Here is a 14,432-nt window from a genome sequence, read left to right on the forward strand (position 1 = left end):
CATCATCAGAGAAGCTGGATGATATGAAGAAGAATATGGTATCAAGATCGGAGGAAGGTTTATTAACAACCTGCAATATGCAGATGACACAACCTTGCTTGCTAAAAGTGAGGAGGAATTAAAGCACCTATTGAATGAAAATCAAGGATTATAGCCCGCAATATGGATTCCAATTCAGTATAGAGAAGACCAAAATCTTCACAACTGGACCAATATGTAACATCTAGGTAAACAGAGAAAAGGCTAAAGTTGTCAAGGATTTGGTATTGCTTGTGGACACAGCAATCTAGAGCTCAAAAGACACCTAACATTCGGTAAATGTTCTGCACAAGACCTCTATATGAGTGTTAACAACAAGCAAACAGGTTCCTTTGAGGCCTCAGGCATGCCTGACCCAAGCCATATGGTATTTCCACACCTGCAGGTGTGTGTGAAAGGTGGGCACTGAATAAGGAGGACCAAAGAAAAGTGTTTGCATTTGAAAGATGGTGCTGGAAAAGCCTATTGAAAGCACCATGGTCTACCAAAAGACCAAACAGTTCTGTGTCGGAAGAAGTATAAGCAGGATGCTCCTCACAGGCAAGAATGGCGAAACGCTGTCTCGTCCTTTGGACATGTTCTTAGGAGAGACCCGTCCCTGGAGAAGGACACCAGGTTTGATAAAGCAGAGAGGTAGTGAAAACCAGGGAGACCTTGGACAAGATGGATTTCCAGCAGCCGCAAGAATAGACTCAACACCTGGTGATAGGTGTTAGACTGCTAACCACAAGTTCGGTGGTTCAAACTCACCAGCCTCTCCCCAGAAGCAAAATGAGGTTGTCTGCTCCTGTAAAGACTTGCAGTATTGGAGGGAACCGATAGCAATGACGACTGTATGACCTCACCCGACGGGAGCAGATAACAAAATTACAGGAGAATGAGCACGTGGGATGGTATAAGATACAACAAATAATAATAATAAATTTTAATAAGGGTTCTTAGAGGAGAGGGAGGGGATAAAGAGGGCCAATATCAGAGTTCAAGAAGAAAGAGAATGTTTTGAAAATATCGGTGGCAGCAATTGTACAAGTGCGCTTGATCTAATTGAACCACGGATTGTTACAATATGTGTAAGAACTCTCAAAACAATGGAAAAGAGAGAAAGAGAAGATTCACCGGCTTGAAGGTTCAAACAGGGTCACCACCACGAGTCGGAATGGACTCGACAGTAGTGGGCTCTTGGTGTCATCAATGTTGATGGATGTAAAGGAGCTTAACTTCCTTCCCAAATAACAGCAGGTGCACACGCGCTGTGCCGACTGAGGGAGTTTTAGAGTCCCGGAACCAATGGAGCATCATGGGGAACTCAGCGTCATGGGCCCACGAAGGTCCTGTGGCCAGTGAGACCACATCCGTCTGCTAGGTCTTGTGCACTGGGCAACCAGGCTGAGGTCAAAGTCAGAAAGAAACTTGGACTCGTAGAATGCTAGGTTTAGGAGGAACCTGGCAATCAGACTTCGCAAACATTTGTTCTCTGGCTCCAGTGCCTATCAGGGACATGGCCCAGTGACTCACATATATCATGATTGTCTCCATGGCCAGGCCCAGACCACACATCCTTTACTCTTCGCTCACTAGGCTTCTCCCCTCCCTGAGAGTCCATCGTCCATGTCATCCCCTCAAAGAGGCCTTCCGTGAGTCCCCTCCCCTGGCATTAATGACTTGGTAAACACTGAAACATTAAACACTTAGTTGAATCTTGCCTAATTCAACGCAGGCCTCTCCAGCTAGACTGTCAACAAAGTACCAAGTCTGTTTTCTTCTCCACGGTTTCCTAGTCCTGAGAAGGCACTCACGAAAATGCTCGTGGAACAAACCCTACGGATATCTAATGGAGATCCAGAACTGAAACGTACATTGTATAATATTTAAAAATCATCCTAACGTTTGTCATGTTTCAGCTCTCTTCTCTCTAGGGATGCGACGCTCAAAGGCCGTTTTGGAGAACATTTTCTAGTCAGGCTGGAAAATTTGTCAGGATCTCTCAGTGTGAAGTCATTCAGCATCTTACTGTGACGGGGGGCCGAGGCCCTCGGGAAGCCTCTGGATCCCCAGTTATGTCTTCCTGCTTTTTATAATCCCCGCAAAGCATCCTGGTGCTCCAAGCACCGATCGTCATCATGGATGAAGGCAATGACATGGCCCTTTTGCTATTTCATACATGTTGACCGTGGCTGGTCTTGCCTTCGCTGAGAAATATGTTTTGTCTGTGTCCACGGGGAACTTGAACGGAGACAGCCATAACTCAATCCCTGCTCAGTCTCAATACTTAAGTTACATCCGTTCTTAGCTTGAAATGCTCCTTCCCCTCCTCTCCTCCCATCTTAATCCTAGGAATCACCAGAAAGATGGTCCTAACCCCACCGCCCCCCACTGCACCCCCCCGACTCTCCATCTTCTGAACACCTTCCTGCCTGACTTTCTTCTTGCCTCTTCAGTCAGGTACCAGCCCAGCTAGCTTGGAGCGGAGACATTTCTGCTCCAGATAAGTGTGTCTTCCAAACCAGACTGGGATCTCTTTTCAGACAGCAGTCTAACCTGATATTTCCTGACCTCTCTGTTCTGGAAGGAGCCCCGGTGGCCATGGGGACTAGGCGTTGGGTTGCTAACTGCAAGGTCTGTGGTTCCAACCCACCGGCCATTCTGAGGGAGAAGGATGAAGCTGTCTGCCCCTGTAAAGATCCACAGTCTCGGGGAACTAAACTCACCCACAGTGTAAGACATGACAAAATAATAATAATTTATAAATTATCAAGGGTTCATGAGGAAAGGGGGAGCGGGGAGGGAGAGAAAAAAATGAAGAGCTTATACCAGGGGCTCAAGTAGAAAGCAAATGTTTTGAGAATGATGATGGCAACAAATTACAAATGTGCTTGACACAATGGATCAATGGATGGATTATGATAAGAGTTGTATGAGCTCCCAATAAAATGATTTAAAAAAAAGAAGAATCACTCAAGGAAGATCCCAACAGAAAGTTCGGCAGGGTAAGAAAGCCCGAGGCAGGCAGACAGGATACGCAGGGAGGGCGTGTGTCAGGATGGCATATGGGGGATTACAGGGGATGGCTTGGTACCAAAGGTGTATGCCTGGTGGCATGTGAACGTGACCATCTGCTTTTTTTTTTTGGCTAATATTTTTTTTAATTAGGGGCTCATACGACTCTTATCACAATTCATACATATACATACATCAATTGTATAAAGCACATCTGTACATTATTTTCCCTAATCATTTTCAAAGCATTTGCTCTCCACTTGAGCCCTTTGCATCAGGTCCTCTTTTTTCCCCTCCCTCCCCGCTCTCCCCTCCCTCATGAGCCCTTGATAATTTACAAATTATTGTTTTGTCATATCTTGCCCTATCCGGGTCTCCCTTCACCCCCTTTTCTGTTGTCTGTCCCCCAGGGAGGAGGTCACCTGTAGATCCTTGTAATCAGTTCCCCCTTTCCAACCCACTCACCCTCTACTCTCCCAGTATCGCCCCTCACACCCCTGGTCCTGAAGGTATCATCCACCCTGGGTTCCCTGTGCCTCCAGCTCCTATATGCACCAGTGTACAACCTCTGGTTTATCCAGACTTGCAAGGTAGAATTTGGATCATGGTAGTGGTGGGGGTGAGGGTGGCAGGAGGAAGCATTTAGGAACTGGAGGAAAGCTGTATTCTTCATCGGTGCTACGTCGCACCCTGACTGACTCATCTCCTCCCCTAGACCCCTCTGTGAGGGGACCATCTGCTTTATGCACCCTCCCCAAACTCACAACAATGAAGAGGACCGTTGGACCCAAGACTCACCGTCTCAGGAACCCTTTGTCAGGCCACTCTGAGCTGGAATCCTGGCAGCGGATTCTCCATTGTTCCCCCCAACAGCACCAAGTTCCCCCGACCTCCCACAGGGCGGGTGCTCCACACGCAAGGGCCAGAGCGGACAGCAGAGCAGGTCAATGGAGAAAGTGGGCATTGAAATGCTATTGGCCTTTCCTCTTCCTGGTTAGGAACTGGGTTCTGTCTCAGCTTCGGGTTGACACTTGTAGGGGGACCTCATCGCTTGAGGGCCGATCCCTCGTCCAAGCTGGTCCAGAGAGGGTGGACTGGAGGTGGATCAGAATGGGAAGGTCCAGAATACACCCCCAAAAAGCTAGATTAGAAGACGATGAGAGTTATACAGAGACAAAGATGGGCTTTCTACTCCGTGTACAGTGTCAGTCTCGGGAACCACAGGGGCAGTTCTACCCCACCAACAGGATCGCTGTGAGTTGTGATTTTGTCAACCTAAAGGTTGGCAGTTCAAATGTAACCAGGGACACCAAGAAAGAAAGGCCTGGTGGCCTCTTTCTGGTGAAGATTGCACCTGTTCTAGAGGAGAAAAGAACCCATACATTCGAGAATAACTTAGGGAGAGAATCCATTTGTAGTTCAGTTTCAGGCAGGACAAAGACAAGACCAAGACAAATTGTCCGGATGAGGGAGACCATCAGCATGACGTCATAATGAGTCATAGAAATGTAGCCTCTTAATCAGAATATGGAGAACATGGAAACTGCCCCAATTATGATTGGTGGTAGATCAACTCATCACCGTTGAAGGCAAGCAACAGAAGTGGGGCCAGGATCGTGACTGGCATAGTGCACTACTGCAGAAAGCAACGCTTACAAGATTGGTTCAGGGCCTCCTGACCCAGGCACTTAGGACATGGCCCATGACCAGAAACAACGTCCATCAAGGACTCACTCAGGCAAATCCCTAAGGGCTAAGTTGCCCCTCCCTCAACTGGCTAGGGGAGGGGCAGCAATCCACGTTCAAACTCACTCTGCCTGAGGGTCAAGCTTTTCCCAGGACCAGTCCAAGGTTGGAAAGAACTCCACAGAGGGCAGTGAATGTACAGATGCGCTTTACGCAATTGATGTCTGTATAGATTGTGATAAGAGTTGCATGAGCCCCTAATAAAACATTAAAAAAAATAAAAACTAAAACATTTTTTAAAAAAAGAAGAAGAAGAACTCCATAGAGGTGGGATGGATTTGAAGACTCAAGAATGGATGTAGTGCTCCTGCAGGTAACGGGAGCCTTCTTCAAACCCTGGGTTCAGACAGTAAGTTCTGATCCACAGGCAAGAAAGCTCTGTGGAGCGCCACCATGCCTCCACATCGATGGATCTGGGCTTGGGGTTTTGCGGGTCAAACCAGGAAAACAGAATTCTGAGTATCACAGTGCGCACAAAACCAGAGGGTCAGAAGGCAGACGCTCCCTGAAAGGTCTGCCAGGCAGAGAGCAGGAGAGCAGGAGGAGCTGAGCCGAGTGCCAAGATGGGCCCTGGGGGTTCTGAAGCTCATGCTCACCATCCATCAGAGGACAGAGGGCGTGGGAGGCCGGGCCCAGCCTAAGGATCCCGAATTGAAAGGACACCCACCCAGGCTCCCTCAGCTCGCTTTCCATCTCTGGCACCAGATCCAAAGAGAACCGTGAGCACCAATGGGGTGTGAGCCTTTCACTCCCAGAATCCTTCACCTCTGGGGCTCCAGGCTGCCTCCAGGCCCAGCACTGGTCCCCCACCCATCTGCACATTTCCATTTTGTTGGGCTTTTGAAAACGGAAATGCTTTGGCTTTCTGGGTGAAGGGTTTGCTAGTCGTTTACTCCCCCCCACCTTCCCACCCCCAGTGGAAGATTTGCAAATATGATCTCTCTCTTCCCAAAGTACAGCTTCCTTTTGGGCTGAGCAGTTGACTATCATTAAACCACTAAGAACCTGCCAGCAAACAAGAAACACCCGCAAGCTCCCCCAACACCCACCCCAGCCCAGGCATTCATGACTACAAATGAGATCCTTATTGTGCCTCCACAGCCTCGTTGTTAGAATGTGGCCTGGTTTTGGCTTCCAAATCAGATATTCAAATCAACTGATAACAAAAAAAAACAAAAAAGAAAGAAATGTCAATTATGGTAGCAAAGCCTTTGGCTTCTGGGTTCCAGCCTCTCACTGAGGAACTGGATTTAAAATGGCAAGAAGGAAACGAGGAAGCAAACTGTGTATCTATTTTGGTTTTACAGCGAAGTCCCATTTCCTTTTGGCTGGGTCTACACAAGGAAAGGATAGTTGTTAGCTCACTTATCACAGATAACCCATGCCTTTCGTGTAAATGCGTCTAAAAGAGGACAGAATTCTTTCAAAAGATCCGCCACTAATAAGAAGACTGATAGTGGGTCATCATCTCTTGGTTATGTGACTGCTAAGCACTTTGCATACACTTGATACATGGTTCACTGGCCACCTCTATTCCGCTCGGAATCCCACTCCTGAAAGTCTTTTGCAGGGACAGCAAAGGTGAGTGTGTGCACGAGCCACGCGTGCAAGTGTTCGCGTATGTGTTACAGGATTGTCTCGTTGCAACACATGAACCAGTCAGCCCTCAACAACAGCAATTCAGTTCTTTCCAAACGACGAAGCTGTTTAAATCAGAGTTTTCCCTGAGGACTGGGTCGATTTCCTAAAACTACTATCGCTGAGTGAGAAAAGCGTCACACCTGGAATTACCTATCGGGTGACCTAATTCTAAAGTGACCAGCAAACGTCTACATGATTACGCGCAATCTTGTTAGTGTGTATCTCTGCATGTTTTTATTTGTGTGTTGCCGTACAGAAAAAGTATGGAAGGGACATTATAGGTTCTCTGGGATGCCAACGAGGCCAGGGGTTGGCAAGGTGGCATGGTGCCAGCAGAGGAGAGGTGGAGGAAGAGCCGAAATAAAAAGGAAAGGTGAAGGAGGACGGCAGCTTGGTGACATCAGTGAATATGGATCATATAATCACACGTAGGTCAGCAGAGGAGCCTGGCTGGGACAGGGGACTAGGCAGCAGGCTGCTAACCAAGGGGTTGGTGGTTCGAGCCCCTAGCTACCCCTGAGGAGAAGGAGTTGATACCTGCCGCCATTAAGATATACAACCTCAGAACCCCTTATAGCCATGGCCCTCGACCCTGTGGGGTCGAGATGAGTTCCCACAGAATCCACAGCTGTGTGTGTGTTTGGTTAGGTATGTAACATGATTTCTGCTACATACCGATTACATATTGCTACATAAATACTAGGGGGAAATATATTAAGGGTGTTGACATCATTCCAATAACCTCCCAAATTGTATAGATGAGCAAACTGGCCGGATGATTTGCCTCTGTTGTGTGTGATATAGGTGGGGAGCCCTGCTTCCACCATGCGTGGGCTATTCAGGGGGATGGGGGCAGGGCTGCACAGAGCTGCCACCTCAAGGTCACCCATTGGAGCCCACCGGTGGTTCTGCAGGGCAGAGGGGAGGCTCCTCCAAACCTTGGGGGTCAGTTCCCCCCGGTCCTCTGGGATCCCTTGGAGTCAGTGTCGACTCGATGGCAGTGAGTTTGGGTTTGGGGTTTTTAGTTGATGGATTAAGCCCATCTGATTCCAACGCTGAAATTCTTTTCCCTGAAAATACAGTACATCACCATCGGACAATACATCACCGTCGCAATAAAATAGATGCAAACGTGTCCACAAGGACTGAATCCGAGAGATGCTACATTTGGGGTGACAGTCCTCGAGACGTTTCTCTGTGGACATATATCCACTCGGCTTGTCTTGTACAATGCCGCAATGTTGGTAAGGTTATGGAGGCCCGTGCCACACCCATGCGGAAATGGATGTTTCCACTGTCATTCATCCTGAAAAGCGGATCATCCTGGGCAGGAAATGAGACCAGTGTGAGGGCGGAGGGAGGAGGGGGCAGGCCCAGGACGTGCCCGGAGGCCCAGAGTGATTCCTGTGGTGGGAGTTGGCTCAGCTGCCCTGGCTTTCTGGAGGCAGCTCTCAAAAACAAAACAAAAACTCCGCTGCCGTGGAGTGATTCGGAAGCATCACAACCCTGCAGGACCGAGTGGTGGAACTGCCCCCTGGGATTTCCCAGACTCAGCGTATACAAGGAGCAGCTGACCTTGTAGTTAGCAACTCAATGTGTAGCCCTCTATGCCACCAAAAAAATCTGTCATCCAGTTGATGTCGACTCATAGCAACCCTCTGGGACTGGGCGGAACGACCCCTGTGAGTTTCCAAGACGGCCACTCCGTACCGGAGTAGAAAGCCTTGTATTTCTCCCCTGCAGCGGCTGGTGATTTCAAACTGCCGACCTTGACCAGACATCCACTTTTGGCGGACAGTCCCGATTTTTAACAATTTTTCCTGCATCCCGTGGTGTTTTAAAAAAGTCCCGATTTTCGGAAAGAATGCACGACAAGCTATGGTATAGGGTTTTCGGCTGCCGTGTGGCTATTTCGCCAGGATATGAGTTTTATCAATGGTGTCCCGCTGGTGTCCCACTTTACTAATGTTAAAATCTGGTCACCTTAATTAGCAGCCTAATGCGTAACCACTCTGCCTCCAGGATTCCCACTGAAATGTGGATGCTGAGAAGGTAGGATTTGGGGCCTGCATTCCCACCCACGAAAGGTGTCCCCAAGTGATGCCAACTAAGGGATTGGAGGTCCTGGCTCACCTGAGGCCCCTGGGAACAAAGGCCTGGTGACCTCATCTTTCAAAACAGGCCACTGCAAACCCTATGAAGTACAGTTCTGCTCTGGTCCAGGTGGGGTCGCCATGAGTCCCAGTCGGCTCAATGACAACGGGCTTTTCTCCTCCAGAAGATGAGTCCCATTGGGCAGCAGGGAAAGCCATTAGGATGGAACCATTGGGCCTGCAGAGAACTCTGCCCCCCACTCTGCAGTCGGCAGGACAGCCGTTTCTGGCCCTGGCCCACAACGCAGCTGAAGCTGCTCCGGACAGTCAGTGCCTCACGTGCCTTGGCCAGGCCTTTTGTCTGCAGGAATTTGCCTCTGCTGCACAAAGGGACTCATCCACAATTGGGGCCTCGGCCAGTTGCTTCTGGGTGGGCTACAGGTTAGGGAGGGGGACATGGTGGTGGGGAGAGCTTCCATTTGTTCGGGAGCAATAACCACAGAGGCAGTGACAGGGTCCTGAAAAAGTCCGGCTGTGGCCCCAGAAGGGCCTGGGGCCCTTCCTCCAGCTGCCCGCATGGTTCGCTGTCTAGGGAGATACTGAGTCTTAGTGACCGCCGTCAGGCACCCAGCAGAAGCCAGCCGTCCAGGGAGAGGGTCAGGCTCACCTCATGATCTTTGGGGGGGGGGGGTGCATGCTTGAGAAGACTGGTGTCTACACGAGTCACTGGACCATACATGGCGATGAAGAAACCTCAGCAATAGGATCCCCTTGCCTGGGTGGGTAGGGACCCCAGTACAGCAGGACATCACTCTGTACCCCCGGCTACAGAGGTGGTTTGTTGCCCTCTCGTTGATTCTTCCTCCTGCTTACTCCACGTAGACAGAGCTGAATGATTCCATAACCCGCACGGGAGAGAGGGAACTTTTTTCTGCCAAGAGCCATTTGGAAATTTATCACATCATTCTGGTGCCGTACTGATATCAATGATGCCGTGAATGCTCCCCGCCCCCCAGTGTGATGACAGGAGCTGCTTCTTGCTGGTGAGGCGGGATGTGGATGGAAATTAATGATTTCTCAGACCAGACGGTCTCCACTCCTCTCCACACTTTTGGAAGCAGATCACTGTTCTCTGAAGTGCCTTCATGTGCCCTTGAAATGCCAATGTTTGGCCAGTAAGGGAGAACTTAATTAAGGGGCTCCTGGATGATGTATCTCACCCAATTCTTACCACGCCAAGCCCCTGTTTAAAACTCACTTGTTAACATAAACAAACAAATAAATAATCGGGCTGAAGCCCCAAAGCTTTATGAACTCTTTACAAAGCCACATCTCTCCTTGTGGTCACTTGGCTCCTTAACTCCATACGCAGCGGAGCCAAACTCCAAAAAACCAAACTCATCGTCAACCTGTGGACAACTGAATGGGGCATTGCCTGGTCCTGTGCCATCCTCACCATTGTCAGGCCTCAGCCCTTTATTCCAGGTGCTGCGTCAAATCATCTCATCCAGGGTCTTGTTGCTGAAATCTCTGCCTTACCAAGCATGATGTCCTTCCCAAGTGTGCTAGTCTGGGATTGACGAGAGAAACAAATTGAGGGCCACTTATATATGTATAAGAAAGTGCTTTATATCAAAGAGTAGTTGTCTAACAAGAAAACAGCCCAGTCTAGATCAAGTCCATAAGTCTGCTATTTCCCCACAAGTCCAATACTAATCCAGAAATCCTTCTTCAGATCTATGCAGCCACATGCAATGATGCAAAATGCAAAAGATCACAGGCCAGTGGGTGCAAAGTCTTGTGGATCCAGTGGCGGTGGAAGCATCTCAGTGCTGGCGCAGGTCTCCCCATGGTTCCTCCAGCTCTCTGCGTGTGGCTCTCTGCGTGTGGTTCTTCAACAGGAAGATGAAGCAGAGAGAGGGGCTCCTCACAGGTCTCAGCAAGTCTCCATGTGGCTTGTCAACAGGAAGGAGAAGGCAGAGAGAGAGAGAACGTTCCCAGAATGCTCATGAGAAGGCCACATCTACAAGGAAGCATTGTCGGGTTGTGACCTGATTGAGAGGCTAGATCCCACCCCTCCACTTATTTGTCAAGTTGACATGAACTTACGTAACTACCGCATCTAGGTACTGGTGTCTCCTGATAACATGTCCAAAGTACACGAGACAAATTCTCACCTTTCCAGATTCAAAATAGCATCCGGCTGTACTTTACCCAGCAACAAATCTGTCCTGATCTATAGTAAGCGTTCAATTAAAACTATTAAATGCACGTGCCTGAAAAGGCACAGAGCTTTACACACACACAAAGCCATGGTCTCTAGTCTGTTTCAATAGGTTCTTATAAAACAATCATCCAATTCCAGAGCTTGGTGGCCAAGTGATTTGCACCCTAACCCTCATCACCTCCAACCTATCTTGTTTTTTCTTCCCTGAACACACACATTCCTTTTCCTCCACCGTCCCTAGCACAAAATCGATGTACCACAGATGTTGTTCACCTGCCAAAATGAAATGTGTCAGAGCGTTTGCCTGTACTTTCCCGACTTTGTCATCCACCTGTCTCTCCCCACGGTCTGGCGGGCTCCTGCCTACTCTGGACAAGGTCTTACTGAAATGTTGCCTTCTCTGTCTCCCCCACACAGCATGAGTCATGCCTTCTGCAGTGCCTCCCTGCCTCATGCCCAGCTCCTCCATGGCTCCTACTTTGTATCGTCACGCTTACAAATCTTGGTTTGAGGCTCAGTTGTCATCACTGAGAGTGCTGGGCCTGTGTGCTGTCTGATGGGTTCTTCTCAGCGCCAAGTGTGGTCTCGGGCACATCACCGATCCTCAGTTAATATCTGTGGAATGAGTGGATGGGTGCGTGAATACATGGGGCAGGGAGGCTTAGGCTTGGAGGGCAGTAGTTAAGGCTTTAAGATCAATTGGAACTCATCCAAATGTACTGCACCAGGTTCCAGCTCTGTCTGTTGCAATCAGAGTCAGAGAAATGATCTCAGCATGTTGGAATCAGGTAGATCCTTTTTCATGTGTGTGCACGATGACAGACACCAAAACTCTCCACGTGAAGGTCGCACAGCAAGTAACACAACATGGGAGTTGGCCAAGATAGTCAATGTAAATGGCACGTCTGTCTGGTGACAAGAAATGTACCCTTTGTTTCTCAATAAAATATTGATGATTTCTTAAAATTGTGGGATAGCACTTTATAGTTGAGAATCCTATCGAAATGGTCCCATCAACCATCTATCGTGGTTAAGTAACTGGCCAAGATCATACAGCTCTTCCGTACGGGAGCCAGGGATAGTCCTCAAGTATTTTTGGCTCTAAGGCCGGAACCCTTTCCAGGGCCCGGTGTTTGCTGCCAACCTCACCATAAACAGTGTTTAAACATTGATCCCAGGCTCACTCCAGGGAAAATGCTGTCATTTCTAATCAATATCAACACTTCCTCCTTCTAAGAATTTTCTGAAGCAGACACCGACCAGACTTGTCAACCCTTTACATGAGAGCTGATAAGATCTACACTAGCCCATGAGGAGGAAGCAGAATGCCTGCGTGTGTGTGTACACGTGTGTCAAGCATGCCCATGACTAGCATGTGAATATTAAATGCTTGAGGGCACTCCTAAGTGTGGGTGTGATCAAACCCCCCCCTCAAATGCACGGCTGCCTGCATAGAGTATGAACCCCATTAACGGGTGCAATGCGTTCAGATACCTTCGTTTAAACATTCTCACAGAGCTTTTTCTCATGGAGCCAGTCGTAAAAACATTGAACTGCATCTTCTGAATAATGAAATCTACTCATCAGTACTTAACTCAGTAAAGAAGGACTGTCTCCCACGTGCCTGGTGCATACTTTGTCTGCGATACAACAGGGAACACGAAAGAGAAAAGCCGACCCCCCTGGAGTTCACATTTGGGGAGTGGGCTATCTATAGAGATGGATAAGGACCCAGACCTGAGTTATAAGTTATAACCAAACAGCAAACCAAACTCCCTGCCATCGAGCCATGCGACCTCGTAGTGACCCTGTAGAACAGGGCAGAACTGTCCCTGTGAGTTTCTGAGACCATAACTCTGGATGGGAGTGGACGGCTGGTGGTCTGGAACTGCTGACCTTGCAGAGCAGCCGAGTGCATAACCACTGTGTCACCAGGTCTCCTTCGGTTATATGTTATACCAGGTGAAAAGTTGGTTAGAAGGAAGATATGGTAAACCGGGAATAGGGAGCGCAGGAAGTGGGGTGAGAGTTTTTACCAAAGTGCTCAGGAAGGTGACATTTGAATAAACCTCAAAAGAAGTGGATGGATAATGACGTTATCTCTGGGGAAATTTACATCTTTTGAACCAAAAGTGTGACAAAAAAAAAAAAAAGACTGTCACAAATAGCTTGTAGATGCCCATATGCCTCTGCTTTCTTGGAGAGAGGGGGAGAGGCCGCCACACTCTCTTGGTAATTCAGGCCTCTGTGAATACCGTGCCTAGAGGTTGAGGCCCCTGAAGTTTGAAGCTGTTTACGTCTTTACTTTTCATCCTGTCTTCCTCATATATCACTGACTTGTTAAGATGGGCCCTGGGGGAAAAGAGTTGAGCAATAGCTTAAAATTAAATGCCCAGGCTTTATGGCAGGGGTCCTCAAACTTTTTAAACAGGGGGCCAGTTCACTGTCCCTCAGACCTGTTAGAAGGCCAGGCTATAGTGTAAAAAACAAAAACAAAAACAATGAACAAATTCCTATGCACACTGCACATATCCTATTTTGAAGTAAAAAACAAAACAGGGGAAAAAAACACCCAGTGGCCTCCATAAATATCCTCAGAGGGGACCCCTGCTTTATGGCATTCACTCTCCTGACTCAGCGATGCACTGTGCTAAGTCTTTTGCTCTCAGTTTTTTTTCTGACCATCTTAATGCCAAATACTAGAAACCCTAGGCTGAGAAGCGTTGCTAACTGAGGCCTTGTTTTCTTTCCTGTTAGAGGTCAGACCCATTGTCTTTATGATTTCAACAGGTTGTCCTAATAGCGAGTAAGTTGACACCTCAAGGATGGAGAGGAGCCCAGGCTGGGGGCAGCACCTGTGGAGAAGGCTCCCAGGATGTGATCCAAGAGGCTCCAGGTGAGAGTGAGGCCATGCGGAGCATAGAAGACAGGGACTGTCACTCCTCTGTTTTAAGCCTGGCTGCCTCGTTTACACAGTACAATATCCGTGTGGTGAGAGGCCCCAACAAAGGACTCTTATTATGACTGTAATAGCCCTGGTGGTTCAGTGGTCAAGTAAGTGCAAGTCCAAGTTCAGTCATTGGAATCCCCTGGTCACTCTGCGGGCGAGCAATGTGGCTTTCGGTCTCTGGAGTGATTACAACCTTGGAAACCCAGTGGGGCAGTTCTATCTGTCCTGAAGGGTTGTGGTGAGTGGAATAAACCGGACAGGGATGGCAGCGGCAGCTGTTCCTTCACCTTCTTCTCCTTCTCCGCCTCCTTTCCCTTCTTCGTCGATGTAATTATCAGAGAAAACAGGATGAAGGACACGTAAAGGAAGCCTAGGAGAGGTGCTGTCAGAACACAGAGGAATGAGTAACCATTCTTAGCACAGAACTTGGGAGGATCTATGGAGGATAGCTTTAGAGGATGAAGAGGCATTCCATAGGCCAAGAAACAGAGAAGATTCCGGGGGTGGGGGTGGGGGGATAATGTCAGAGAGGATGACTGAGCAAAGGTCTGGAGATGGGGAATGCTTAGAACATTTATATATATATATATATATTATTGGGCACGCTTACAGTTACAGTTAGATTTTTTGGGTTAAGTCTGAATTCTTTATTTGACATGAAACGTTCTTGTCTTACATGGTGGGTAATACAAAGGGATAACATATACACATTATTAGTCTACATGAAGAGAGAGACCCA

The 14,432-nt window shown here is 48.4% G+C and overlaps 1 pseudogene; it reads right to left on the bottom strand.

Moving 5' to 3' along the window:
- The window catches only part of LOC142455580 (pre-mRNA 3' end processing protein WDR33-like), a 65,667-nt pseudogene that overhangs the window by 50,476 nt on the left and 759 nt on the right, over positions 1 to 14,432 (bottom strand).

This window comes from Tenrec ecaudatus, chromosome 8 (assembly GCF_050624435.1).
Source record: "Tenrec ecaudatus isolate mTenEca1 chromosome 8, mTenEca1.hap1, whole genome shotgun sequence".
Taxonomy (NCBI): Eukaryota; Metazoa; Chordata; class Mammalia; order Afrosoricida; family Tenrecidae; genus Tenrec; species Tenrec ecaudatus.